Source organism: Alligator mississippiensis, chromosome 1 (assembly GCF_030867095.1).
Source record: "Alligator mississippiensis isolate rAllMis1 chromosome 1, rAllMis1, whole genome shotgun sequence".
NCBI classification, from domain to species: Eukaryota; Metazoa; Chordata; order Crocodylia; family Alligatoridae; genus Alligator; species Alligator mississippiensis.
Window position 1 is genome coordinate 172,747,977 of NC_081824.1, and position 15,153 is coordinate 172,763,129.

A 15,153-nucleotide genomic window follows, 5' to 3' on the forward strand; every position below is an offset into this window, starting at 1 on the left:
TCGAGGGGACGGGAGAGTGGCGTTCGGCGCGCTGCGCGTGCGCAGTCAGAGGAGAACGAAGGGGGCTGGAATATGGCCCTGCTTCCTGGGCACTTCTGCTGTCCCTGTCTTGCAGCACAGAGGGCAGTGGCGCTGCCCCAGCCCCTGGCTGTGTCGGGGCGGGCTGCAGAGGGGTAGAGGGCAATGCCCTGGCAGGTGCAAGGAGTCGTGCTGCGTCGCCAGCTGGCCTGCCACCTCTCCTGCGACCTGGTGTTGCTCCGAGGTCGTGGGGCTGTTTATATGACAGCCTCCGCTTTCCTTCGCATTACAAGCCTCTTCTAGCTGGAGTTGCAGAGAAAGACTGGAAGCAGAGCTCTACAGGTCAGAAAGAGAAAGGCTCAGCCTAACGCCAACCAAGAGTCACCCCTGAGTTTAGGACAGTGGTTTTCAAACTTTTTTGTACCAGGACCCATTTGTTAACAATGGCCAGTCCTGACCCAGTGCCCTCACTCACAACTAGGGTGGCTAACACAGAGGACATTCCAGTTTTCTGCTCCTCTGTCCTCTATTAATACAAAACCCGATGCCTTTATGTCCTCTGTTTTTGTCTTCAAGAGAAAAACAGAGGACGTAAAGGGGTCCGGTTTTGTATCAATAGAGGACACAGGACAACTAGACTGTCCTCTCTGATGGCCACCCTACTCCCAATCCGCTGTCCCCCACTCCTAGGCCCCTGCTACCCAGTGTGGGGCAGGGGGTGGGTGTGCAGGGCATGAGGGGCTCCAAGCAGCCCCTTGCAAACTGGAGCTCTGCTAGCCTGCAAGGGAAAAGCCACGGTTTTCCATGTTTTGTTTTGTTTTGTTTTTTCCTTTAAAGAAGAATCTAATTTTAAAGTTTGTTCACAACCCTTTCATATTATTGTTACGACCCTATTTTGGGTCCCAACCCACAGGTTGAGAAATGCTGGAGGACATCACTCATGTTTTGTTTTGTTTTTTAAAATGCCTGCAGTTGCTAATCCTGCAGCCACTATGGTACCTAGTGTTGAAAATGATAGCTTCTAGCATCTGCCAGAGGCACACCAATTTGATTTATATGCCACCCTCCCCGTGAAAGCTCAGGGGGATGTAAGGACTGAAGAGTAATTAGGTAAACAAGGGCAATAAGATACCTCAGTGTAATAAAGTAAGCCAGAGTTAATGGTATTCTGTAAGATTTTGCTATAGATCTGGTCAGATTGGTTACTTACACTAGCAGTCTCTTAGAGGAAGGAAGCAGTATATTGTAGTACTTAGATATGTAGCCCCTATTAAAGTGTAAAATACAACTGACACCTGTAAAGACTGAGCAACTATCCAAAAGGGACTTGGAAAAGCTACAAGTATAGTTGTGTAATTACACTGGTTGCAGAATTATACAAGTTAATGGGGGCAATGTAATCAATTGACTCAGATGGAAAACATTACTGATTTCTTAGAGAACCAAATTAAAGCTGAGTTTGCAAAGCAAAGAAAAAGACAACAAATGCAATTTTAGGCTGTTACATAAAAGAGCATTATGACAGAGGAAGGGGATTAAGAATAGGATTCATCTGAGAAAAAAAATGGTGATAGTTTGATCTGTGATAACTATGAAGTTGTCTCTGCAGGATATTACAACCAAGCTGTGGTTATTTAAAATATCTCAGTTTGCGGAGGCAATGGAATAGAACTCAGGATCCTGCAGTTTGGATCGGGAGGATTTTATCACTTAAGCTAAAAGAATTTATTTTAGCTGTTAGCACTATGGGACACATTAAGCAGAGTTGGGCAAATTAAATTCTTATGTTATTCGAGCATGGCCTTATGCAAGTGTAAGAATTTTATATTGTGTCCATCAGTCTTGTGTCTACGTACGATAGCATTCCTAAACCATGGACAGAAGAACAGGATACCCCAGGACAACAGCTGCCACAAGAGCTGTAATGAAATAAAGCAACACCTTGAACTGAAATAAGTTTTCCATAAACTGAGAAGTTTACCCTGGATTGGAACTACAGTAAGTTTGTTTTTTTCTGAACTGTGTATTTTTTTCTTGATAGAGCTTTTAGTTTAGTATGCACAGCTAAATTAAATGTGATGGAGTTATGTTCATCCTTCATCCTTATGACAGATTCTATACTGATACTTGCTGCAAGAGTTTTGACTAGGTAAATTGCATTGGTTGTGGTGTAGTATGTAATGCGATAGTCATACTTAATTAAATAATCACATTTGGATATTAGCTATCTCTTGTATAACAATAATATTTAAGGAGTGTTCCCTAAAAACTCAATTCATAAATGATAGGCAAATGCCAAGATAGTATAACTAAAAAACACACTGGGAAAAAGAAAAAAACCACACTCACGCGCACATATTCAGGAGCAACTGGGTAGTGGCCAACTGAATGATGAAGTATATACAAGACATCATTGACACTAGAGTTTCCAGCCAGGCACTTCAGCTATTTCACATTTCCAAATGTTTCCCTTCCAGGGTGACCCAAAATAATTCAAAACCAATTATTTCCAGAGAAATGTTTATTAACCCATGGAAACATATGGAACAGACTTAAAAATTCTGAGTTTCATCTAGAGACAGAATAAAGAGTTCCATTTGCTGTTTCTAAATGAAGGTGAAGCCAGTTGGATGCTACATATTAATAGATAGGGATCTCTAATGTTATTAGAGAGATGGACTAATACCAGAAATTGTGTCAATGGTTATTTCATTTCCCAGCTACAGAATGAAGAACAAATGCTACTAATAATGGTAGAGCCCAGTTATTGCTGAGTACAATAGCTAATATTTCTTCACCAAATATACACTAAAATAACAAGAGGTGATACTGTTTCAGACTTAGTTTTAAGTAAGGAGTACATTGTGAAAGAGATGATCATAGAAAATAGTCTTGGTAAGTGATTTTGACTTGAGTTAGTTTGGTTAAAATAAATGATAAAGGTCTGTAACAAGGATTCTTAATTCCAGAAAGGCAACCTTTGATAAAAGGAGCTAGTTAGTGAAGTCAGCTGGGTTGAGGGACTCACAGACTTGTAGAGGTTGCCTAGAATTTCATGAATCAAAAGTGTTGTAAAACTACCTGGAACTTTATCCCAAGAAAAGGCTAGCCAAAGATGGCTCCAGACCAAACCAAGTGGGGAAATACATGAAATAAAGAACATTAAGAATAATTAGAGAGCCTCCAATGAATAAAAATGAAAAAATATTGATCAGCAAACCAAGTTATCTTCAAGGTCAAGAAGTGTGGGATAAAATGAGTACTGCTAAAAGAGTGGCTGAGTTAGACCCTGTAAAGGAGTGTAAAACAAATATGAAAGGCTTCTTCAGTCAAATAGATAACAAGAGAAAGAAGAAGTAGGGCATCTATGTAGTGAGGATGGAGAAGAGATTAAAAATAATCTACCATAGTTGGATCCCAAAAGCTAAATGAAAACATTGCCTCAGTTTTCAATAAAGACCATGATACTGAACAGGGATGGAGGCAGAATGGCTAGTGGCAATGAAGGAATAGAAATGAAGGTACCACATTTCAGCAGGGCGCAAAACTGAGAAGAACTTAATGCCTTCATGTCAGGCAGAACAAGTAACCTCCATCTCAGAAGTCAGAAAAAATTGGCTCATGAAATCACACATCCAGTAGCAATTATTTAAAACAAAAATTATCAGTTGGGTGTGAATACCATATGACTGAAGAGAAGCAAATACAGTAACTGTATTTAAAGAGAAATTGATTGAGACATTTACCAGCCTTTTTGGTCTAATCTCAGTAGTTTGTAAGGCTTTAAAGACAATATTGAAGGAAAGACTAATTAGAAATAGGGAAGTGAGTGGAAAATGGAATGAAGCACAATGTAGATTTATCAAAGATAAATTGTGGACGACTAGCCTGATGTCTTTGAAAAGATAACTGGTTTTCTAGGCAAAGAAAGTACAATAATACATCTTATCTCTGGCAAATTCAGTAAAGCATCTCACCTAGTACCACAAGGGCATTATCTAATATCAAAGTGATAGGGATTAGGAGAAGAATTGAGAGACAAATAAAGAACTGACTAATGGAACAATGTTGAAAGGGGGAATGCTGAGCTAAAGGAAATTACTAGTGGAGTTCCTCAGGGGTGACTTGGGACCAGTCCTGTTTAATAGTTTTATTAGTGACATTGGCACAAAAAGTAGAACAGTGACAATGAAAATTGCTGATGACACTACAGCGAGAGGCATCTTCAATATAATGCTGCACTATCATATGGGAAGAACTGCTTCTGAGGCCTAGTGTAATAGAAATGGAATGAAGTTATCCCTGTATAGGGGAAATAGATAGCTTATCATACAAAACAAAAATAACTTGGCTTATTTAGGTTAGCCAAATAAAGGCTGAGAGAGAGATAAATGTTTTATGTGTAGGAGTAGTGGTGGTTGTAGTAAACTCTTAAGGAAGGAAAAGAACTATTACACTAAAAGGATTATGTTAGCACAACACATATTTATGAAGAGCCATTCATAAATGGAGACTAAAATTAGAAGGTGGTTTGTAACCACCTGAGAGATTTTTGGATAACCTTCCAACAAGTTTTATGCGTCAGCATTGACTGGGCTGCAAGCAGTCACTCAGTGAAGTACTGTAAGAAGGCTGGGGGTCATACCAGGTATCAGTCTTCAGACCCAAGGGTTGAAGCAGTATCATCATCAGGGAGGAAAGCAGATCAGAGCTGGGAGGTCCAAACAGGCAGGACAAAAGTTCAAAGAACATGCACACCCACACACACTGTTGCTGGGACAAGTTGTATGGGAAGTAGGAGGGGTTTTATAGATCTCCTGTCAAGGGCTCGCAGTGCTTATAGGCTTCCCCTGGTCACCTGACTCCTCATTAATATCCTCATGAGAGGAACCAGGCTGGAATGAACCTTATGTCTGATCAGCTGTATAGTGGTGCTAAGGACCCAGTCTCTGTCTGCTGGCCTAGCCACCCTGGGTTCAGATCCCTGTGATCTTAACATACACTATCCTATCAGATCCCTTCTAGTCCTATTTTCAAATCTTTTTAAAGTAAGCATTATCATCAATTTCCATAATGACATTTGGAATAAAAACCATCTGTATGTAGTGTTAAGTGTTACAGTGTCAAAGATAAATTATTCTTCCATTTTAAGTTTGTGACTTTCTTTATTTTGAAAAATCATCAAGATTTCTATGATGCCTGGAAGCATTCAATTTTACATGTTTTACATGGCAAATTCCATAGAACAGCATGGAGTTCTTGTGAAAAGGACTAGTAGTAATTTCCAGGTGGTCCTCATGGGGTCTTTTACCAAGAACATTGCCTTATAGGAAATTACCTGGTGAAATTCTATGGCTTGTGCTATACACAGAAGATCAGGCTAGATAATGAAAAAAGCCTCATATGGGTCTAGAATCAATAATTCTCCACTTCCTGGCATTCTTATGTTGTCATTAGTATCTGGACATTTTTAGCACCTTATTAGACAGCATTTTATTCTCAAACATAGGTCTAAATGACATCTCAGAAGGGGAATCAGAATGTTTCCTGGTATGGGAAACAGTAACAGGGACCTGTTACTTGTGACTATTGCAAAGTCAGCATTTAGGAATAGAATTTGAGGTGAGGGACCCCCACCATTTAAAAAGGTACAATACCTCAAGCTTTAGACATAAAGCAGTGTCATGGGATGGGGTCTTGAAGGATGGCCGTGATCTCCCCAAGGCCCCTTTACAGTGCCAAGTTGGCCCAATGGGCACCCTCTGTTCTTGCCCACCATGTCTTTGATGGAATGGTTAATAGGGAGGCTGCCTTTAAGTCCTCTTGGGCACGGTTTTGATTGATTCTCTGGACCCTGTGGGTTCTTGGAACCCTGGTGTGTCCCAGTTCAAAATAGATGCTACGATGGGTGTTTCGGGGCACCCTAGCCTTCTGGGCTATGCGTGGCTCCAACCATCCCTTTACCATACCCCAAGCCCCGCAGATGGTACTGACGTTGTCCGGTCTGGGCCTTGTTGTAATTTGGCCCCCTTGTCCTCCCTAGGCTCTCCACAGTCCTGTCTCGTTCTGCGCCCTCACTGGCGCCAGGGCCTGTACGCTCTAAGTGCTGCGCCCTCACTGGTGCCGGGGTCCCTACACTGCCGTGAGCTCCCAATGAGGCCTCTTCCTTCCCCTAATAGCCTCACCCAAACCACTGGTCTTATACAACACCAAACAAAACACCAGCCCCTGGGCTATAACGTAAATTCAAGTCGCCTGGCTATAACATCATTCAAGCTACACTGAGGGTACTCCGTCCCTCAACAGTATCAGAAGCTGCACCTGCAGTCAGGCCTCTCCCCTTTGCTTGCTTCAGGAGAGCTCCTTCCCCCTTGGCTGCTAGCAGGGAACTGCCTTCCTGGCCCCAGCCCTGGGGTTTATATATGAGCCAGGCCCTGCCCCTTCCGCTGGCAGGTGTGGGCCACTAGCTCATTCTGGCTGCCCTGGTAACCAGCAGCTGGGGTTTCCAACTCACTGCTAGGGCTCTTCCCCTAGCAATTTCAGCTCTTTAAAGGAGAATGGCATCCTAGTGCCCTGTGACAAGCAGTAAGTGGAGAGCTGTCTCTCTCCATAGAATTCTTTACAGAGGAGTTATGTATAGGTTCAGGTGAGTGCTGTAATCATAGACATTAGGAGAAGAGAGAGGTAGTAAACTACATTAGTAGGATGTTAGCCAAAAGGCAGCATAGGGTGGCATCTTATAAGCTAACTCAGGCTTGAACCTGCTCACCCCTACATTAGTAAAAATATTTTAAACACTTCTTCATCACTTAAAAAAACTCTTTTTTTCCAAGAAAAACATTTGCATATAACATCACATTTGTGCCTGGTATTTATAGAAAATAATGACACATTCTGCATCCAGAAAAACTGGGAGAGCTAGGTCTATACATCTAATCATACTACCAATTTAACTATCATATTAGACACGTGATGCACTTCACTTTAATTCAAAAGTGCACTCAAAAAGCTACGTGTACAGTTTTGGGGAAGTAACAACAGGTCTGGTAATGTGAGACAGAATATTTAAAAAAAGACAAACACGAAGAGTCTGTTGAACTCGAAGGCCATTATTTTTCTTTCTCCACTACCACAAGGACATAGGCCAGAAAGAAATGGAAAGAATAGAACCACCCCCTAGTCCTGGACAGTATGATGAGGGGCTTGGAAAAACTCTAAAATGGCCTAAGGATTGATTCAGTTTTCTGCGGATCTAACAACTAGTTTTAAGAGTTGAAGGAAGAGTCCATATTAGTAGACACGTGTGTACAAAACCTGTGGGTTAGTTGCAGGGAGTGTAATGTAAGATTTGCACGCTAATCGTTACCACATGGAAGAACTGTGTTAAGCATCTGGTGATAGTTTGGGAAGTGCTGCAATGTCTCAACAGACCAAAATGGGATCTCTGTCAGGGGAACCTGAAGGTGAAATTGAATTGTCCTCCAGCAGTAGAAGGCCCTAGATGTAGCACCCTAGGCACTAGGACTGAGAAGCCATAACCCTCTTTTGAACTGCCCCTGACTTGGTGCAGGATCTTCTTATTTGGCCATCCCTAGAAAATCATCCTTTTCTCTGGGATATGTCCCAAACAGCTTATTAGATATACCCTGCATGCTAAAACCTTCGGAACCCAGCAGTTGAAGTGTCTTTGGCAGTTGCCTTTGGCTTGGGATAGATCTAACATACTATCAATTACTGTATTTAAAAAAGTCAGTTTACTAACGTACACCAGAGACCCCATCAGCTGGAGCTGATTACAGAGCTATAGAGTTGCACTTCATATGTAAAATTACAAAGCTCTAATTCCTAGTAATTTTATGTTTTAAAAAAATCCCTTGCCTTCAGCCCACAGAATTTTGTAGTTCTAATATTATAACTAATCATCCCCTTTTACTCTCCTAGTTTTCATCAGATTAAAAAGTAATCTGGGTCACAGCATATACTGGAAGCTGGTTGTTCAGGGATTCATATACTATGATGTCACCTAGCAACCTAATATGCCTCCAAATAAACAGCCTTGTAAGTTTTATAATAGCCCAGACAATTATTTTTTAATCCTTTTTTTCCTTTAGTTTTTACTTTTCAAAGACTCAGTTTTGGCAACTGTCATAGCTTTTTGGCCAGGATGATGATTAGAAGCTAGGAAGTTAAAATCTTTCCATGGATCAGCTGGACTGGATTCAGGGCCAACACTCTTCTGCCAAAGACTGACTTTCTCTCATTGGCTAACTCCTAGGAAGCATAGTGCTAGATGAGTGTCTTCTGTATGGCTAGACAACCTCTTGTCTCTTCATAACATAATTTTAAGCTATGAAACTGACATTCTGACTAAATTCAAATGTAACTTCTGATACAATTTCTATCAAAAACAATATTCTGCATTTATAAAAGAAATTATGATTTATTCATGTTTAAGAACTGTGGAGGAAAGGTTGCAGTGGTACTGTACATAAGTTCAAGACATAACTGCAAACTCCAGCCACCATACTAGAGTATTTTATTTCTGCATAAATGAATAGCAGGAAATAATTACCAATGGTGCCATTTAAACTGTCATTATTAGGGTTTGGTATTAACAGTTGTTGTGCGCACAGGGTGTACAGTGTGAAATAAAACAAGCCGGAATCTTATCAGGGGATAAGGTACAACGCCGCATTTATTGGAACACAAACCATACAACATAAAAAGAATAAATAACAGTAAGGTTATTTGCTTCACTCATTCCCATGCATATTCATTTATTCATTCATTCATTCATTCATTCATTCAAAAGAGACAAGCACACACACACACACACACACAGAAGTTAGACAGTCCTGAAAAGGTTACAGTATTACCAAGTTTCAGAGTTGCTCAAGGTCAGTCTGGTTGCCGGCCAGGCTGACCAAGAGAGTTGGAGTCAGATCTTGTTGGATGTGCCCAAAACTTCTTCTTGCAGGTGGAAGAGACCCAAAGCCTTGTCTTTGTGTTCATTCTTTATAGTAATAGCTGCCCATACCAGCCTATGGATTCCGCTGAGTCATTCGCGAAGGCCGTCGTTCTTGTCCTGTTGGCAGGCTGGGATTGATAGGTCATGATCTTCTGGCTTTGTGGTCTGCAGTCTTCAGGGGCTGTCGCTTTCATTCTTCAGCCATCAGAATGGAGCATGATTTAGTGTTTGGTAATCCTTCACTGCTGGCTGGACGTCCGCTACAGCCCTTAACCGTTAAACCACAGAAGGCTATTTTCACCTGCTGCAAGAAGTGTCTTCCTCTGTCACTATCACATATGTTCATCATTCATTCTTTCGTTACCTCTTTCCACATAAACCAGACATATCCACATGTGCCAGACATACCGCAAACCCTTACACAAGCGTTTTCCTTATACTGAATTCAAGTTCTAGAGTCATAAGTCAAATATGTCTAAAATTATGAGGCCAATATGTCAAATACTTTATGCCAGGCAATAAGAAATTTCAAAATAGATGGTTAACTCCAAGCACTAATAATGACTGATCAAATTATAAAAAGTAAATCATAACAAGATTAACTTTATTTTAATGATTAAATCTTTTCCTTATATAAAAAGAGAAATAAAATAAAAAAATCATAAAATAAGCAGTTAAAGCAATTATAGTCACTGCAATACTACACAGTCCATCTAGAGGAATAGAAAACAATTCACACCTCTTTTTGAGCTATTGTTTCATTCAGTTCATTTGCCAACAGTGCTACATCACTACCCATGTGATGTTTAAGTTTGGAAAGTGTATCAGGCTGTCTCTGCTGTTTTGTTCATTTCATGGCATTCTTACCAAACATGTTTATATTTTCCTAAAAATGTATGTCTTGACAAAGTAAGCCAAGACTAGGAGAATCTTAAAAATACCCTCCTAAGTGTTTTTTTATTTTTATTCATATTGGAATTGTTATAAAGCAAACCAAAATCCCATGAAAGAATATGAAAAGAAATAATGATCTCTTAGGATTATGACGTCAGCAGCTTGTGAAATTTTCTGCCTGACTTCTTCCACATAATAAAATATGCCTCCTGTTGTAGGCTACAACATACCAAACATTAACAGTAGGTTTAAAATAACACAGAGTATAGTCCGCTTACATTCAAGTAAGTGCATAATTAGCTTAGCTGCATACCACAGTGCCAGTCCCAATTTGTCATGTATTACTTGCGTTGTAACAAACATCAGTTATCTGCATGTCAGTAAAAAATTTTGGTTATGTGCATAACAACTTTCAGGTCCACTGTACACTCTGTCGCTATTTTCTAATTGTATTTAGTTTGACTAATTAGTGAAACTGATGAGGAGCCATCAGTTTCAAAGCTGCTACTGCAGGCATAGGGCTCTCTAAGAAACAAGGTAAAGAGCCTTACCAATGTGTGAAAACCTTATTGCAGGGTGTTCCTACAGTTAACGAGCATTGCTTACAGTGAATCCTAGTAAATGCATAGTTCAGGTATGTGCATACTCTTTTTTTAGTCCCCAGGCTATGTGTACATTGTACGTTTAATGCAATTGTACAGTTGTACTTTTAATGCAATACTGATGTTATCCATACCAGTTCCTCACCCTGACCCCTCTGCCTCACACACAGATCTCTCTGACATACTGGTTCTTCACTTTTTTTCATAATGGGAACCAATTTCTAAACTCAGTGGCTGGTCATGTACTTTTCTAATCCAATCCCTAGTTTTGAACTGTCACCTTTTGAGGAACAACTATACTCCTATCTGAGTCTAGGAAGTAAAGTGTGTATGTGTTAGTCTGAAAACCAGAGAAATGCAAGTTCCTGTCTGTTTCCAGTACTCTCAATAAAGTATCCACTTTCTAGTAAATTAAAAAGCAATATCTTTTCCATGAAAATAACTAGATCCCAGACAGGCTCAGCAGAGGACTGAGGAGCATATTAGTAACACTCATTCATTTAAATTATCATAATGTGTAGGACCCCTGGCCCTAGACCAGGATCCCATTGTGTTTGGCACTGTATAAACACAGAATAGAAGTACAGCCCCCGTCTGAAAAATTTTACAATCTAAATATGCAACAAGAGACGATAGGTAGCTGTATACCAAGCAGGAAGTACAAAGAAATAGTGAGAAAATATTACTCAACATAATAGGCAGTTCTTCAGCTGCCTGTGGGCTGACATTTGTAAAGTTTTTTGTAGGCGTCACAGTAAAATGGTGGAGGGGAGTTGAAGAAGGGAATGAAGGACATTAATTATGTAACTACTGTTGTTTAAGTACCTCCAAATCTAGGTGGGTAGCCTGAGAGAAAGCAAGGACGTATTTGTTTGAAGTTTTAACAAATGAGTGATTGAAAATGACACGATTGGTTGATCTGAAGCAGTGAATGAGGAAGAAAAAAGATAGACCTTGAAGGTCCTTGAAAGTGAAGATAAGCACCTTATGACGGAAAAGCGGGGGCAAGTGGAGGAATGTAAAGAGAGGAGTGACGAGGCCAAAGAGCAAGTTCAGAGAATAATCTTTGCAGCAGCATTTGTGAGGAAAATGTATATTTGTCAAGGCCAGAAAGAAACTGAATAATCAAGTTGTGAGTTGATGAAAGCCTGGACAAGACTTCTTCTGCTATGTAGATGGATAAGAAAGTCCACAACTTAGAAAGTGTTTGCAGGTAGACTCTGCAAGACCTAGATATAACTGATGCAAGGCCTTAGAGGTTCTTGTTGGTGACTAACTATATGGTGACTATTGCCTCTAGCTCCAAGGACATTAAAACTTCCTATTAAATCTCCCTGTATTTGTGTACAATTGAAGCAATGGCCTGACAGTTTTCTTGCCATTTTCCAGTTGGTCTAATAAAAGGTATCATTTTGAAGAGTTCTAGTTTTTTGTATGCTTCATCTTGGGCTTACACTATCACTGTCTCGCATGCCATTTTTCCCTCCATAGTCACACCTCCTTTTTTTAGCAAAAGCTAATTCCTCCTATGTTGAACCAATACAGAAAAATTACAGAATGAGTGTGATGTTTGTCACCAACACAATAATCACTCTGCTGATTCTCCTGCTCTTTCAGCCCCATCTGTTTATATTGTAAGCAACTTCGGGCCAGGACTATACTGTGTTTATACAATACCTAGCATAGCAGGGCCCTCGTCTTGGTTACAAGACACTATTGTAATAAACAATGGCTTGTGGAAAAAACAGTGGTCATAAGAGCAAGATGTGGTTACGATTGAAGTAATTACTGGGCAAAATACCCCAGATGTGTTATGTATCTAGTAGTTTTATCCATTGTTTTTCCTTGTGAAAGGCAAGTCAGTTTAGAAGCAGATGTAGAAGAAAATGGTGCAAAATATAATGCAATGGACGAAGGAAAAAGGAAGGGCAGAAAAAAAAGATTTACATCTACAGCACTGGAGCTAGGGGCACTAAATTCAGCATATGAGAGCAGCAGATAAGAGTTTAGGGATTACTCCTGCACCATATAAATCAAAGATAATTTTTATCATTGATTTCATAAAGCAAGATCAGATCCTAAATGACATATGCTAAAACTGGTAGAAGTGGCTGTCTAACATCCTAGGACAGGATTAGACTTGATGATAATTCATTGTGCAGATTACTCAAAGGTCTGAAGTAGTGGTGTTCAACTTTTGGCCCCATGAGTCAGATTAGCGATGTGATGCCAGGCTACAGGCTGAATCAAACCCTATACCAGCATTGGGCACTGTGGGGCCTTGGTTCGCACTGTGCATAGGTATGGGTCCCTGGTACCCAGTCCCACTCCCTCCCTGCCCCAAATGCCAGGATTGGGCCCTTGGGCCCAGGAGTGCTGCTTCCTGCCCCCACCTGCTGAGATTGGGCCCTCATATGCTGGGATTGGGCACCCAGCCCAGTGCAGGGCCTGGGACTCTCCATAGGTCCAGAAATTTGGTAGCAGAGGCGCAGTGCTACCACTCCCCTGCTGCCAAAATTCTGGACCTGTGGGAAGGCCTGTGAGCCAGATGACACAGCACCAAAGGGCCAATTTGCCCTGCTGTTTAGGGCTTGAGTATCTTTGGTCTAAAATGTTACTGATGAAACCTGAATCACATTGGCATGAGGTACTATCGAAAGAATTAGTCCATAATACTATCATTAACTGATTTGTACAATACCTATTACTGAAGTATTGCCCTTAACATCTGAGCCTTCAGTTGCCAAATACATAGCATCATTTTCTTCCAATACACATAAAATTATTTAATGAAGATTAGCTTGCAGGTTTATTATCTTTATATCTAATTCCCAGTCCAACTCAACTCGTCTATTCCTGGGCTTCTTGCCACATTCCCTTTTCCTCTGTCCTGTACTATTGAAATGTAGAATTATCTACAGTTCATAAAAGAATCAAATACCTTAGACTGTTGTGTTCATCTGTTATTAATGGACAGTAAATGCAAACATGAGCTAACAAAAGGCAAAAGGATAAGCATATTTAGGCCAGACCAGTTCCCACAGAAATAATTTAGAGGCTTGTCAAACAATGCTTCAAACACAGAAGAATAATGATTTCCTATAGATTCATTGTATATACTCTGGCAATGTAACTTTTGCTTTATATAATATTTTTAACTTGATTTTTAATTTCTATTGAAGGATCTCAAAGAGATTTACAAATACTAATGAAATTGGACTCACAATGCCCCTTTGAGGTAAAGAAACCATTCAAAAATTTGTTTACAACACAGTAGATCCAATTTTATTTCCCTAGCCTCTGTTTGGTTTTTTTGCATTGCTCTGGCAATATAAATATCAAGCCACCTGACATAACAAAGAAGCCAGATTTTCTTATTACCCTCACTTCTGGAACCCAGGCTACCAGAATGGCTTCTGAAGTCTACTGCAGCTGGGTATACTTTAGAGCAACCCTCAGCTAGCCTCAGTATGGGGAAGGATGTAGAAATGTCTTGATGTCATTTTGAACACCTCAGCTGTCAAACCTAACACCAGTGCAGCTGAAAATCTGAGTGAAAATATTAAATTAATATTTCTTTCTTTTTATCTGCAAATATTAGTAAGCGCATTGTGGCATATATTCAGTTAATTATTTAATTGTTAGAATTCACTGTTCAATCTTTCTGATAGATCACCCCGGTCATATAGTATATTTTATACCTGCTTATATGTGTGAACCTTTATAAAACTATTTCTATCTCCAATCATAATCAAGTTTGTTTCAATGCAGTTCTAACCTCATTTTGTAATTAAATGCACATCAGCTGCAGGCCTCTGAATATTCACATTTATGTGATCATTTTTACGAACACCTTTTTGGTTGCATTAAAAATTAACAAGATATAGTGCGAATGCTTACGGATATTTCCCTGAACTAACCACACAGTGGGAGAAAATGTCCCTATTCCTACCAATGGCAGCTTTGGGGCTCTGTATACAAGGTTGGTGAGTGGTAGGATTTCACCATCTACATACAGCATCACTGAGACATACAGGGTGCTGACAGGTGTGCAGGCCACCACTCTAATTCATGGCATTTTATATAAAGTGCCATGACTTAGAGCCCTCTCCCCCCGATATTTGCCTGTTGAGTTGGGGTGGGGAGGATTGAGTTTGTCTGCAGAAGCCCAAGGAGCTGCCTCTCTCCCCCAGACCCACGCCCCTCCCAGCTCCGGTGCTGTCATCATCCCTCTTAGGACTGTCTGCAGGAATGGAGGGGGGATAGGGGAGGGGGAGCGATCAGCCCTGGCAAGGTTGGGGGACCAGGGCTGGGTTGGGGGGAAACTCCAGCCTCTCCCAGCCCATGGTGGGAGCTAACAACAGGGCCCAGGGCATGGGAGCCCATGACTGCCTCCAGGTTAGCTCCCTGAAGCCACAACCCCCATGCCCTGAACCCAGGGCACCCTCACTCCCAGCCCAGACCTGGTGCTGGCTCAGGGGCCCCACACCTGTCAACCCGCAGCACCCTGCACCACGTCCCTGTCTGCCTATCTCCTCTCTGCCCCTGTCTGGGTGTCTAGGCCCCATGCCCCATACTTCCATCACTGGGGCCCAAGCAGCCCCATAGTGCTGTAGTTTGGAGGATGCACGGGGCAGGTGCAGCTGTCAGGGATGCGGCCACCCTGGCAGA

At 41.0% G+C, this 15,153-nt stretch overlaps 1 protein-coding gene across 1 annotated transcript in view; it reads left to right on the forward strand.

Moving 5' to 3' along the window:
• The first annotated feature begins 82 nt into the window (after positions 1-82).
• Positions 83-15,153, forward strand: part of DAAM2 (dishevelled associated activator of morphogenesis 2) — a 308,724-nt gene continuing 293,653 nt past the window's right edge. The window contains exons 1-2 of the mRNA XM_019483066.2: positions 83-360; positions 1,859-2,016. The gene's annotated coding sequence lies outside the window, so the exon portion shown is untranslated. The remainder of the gene's footprint in view (positions 361-1,858; positions 2,017-15,153) is intronic.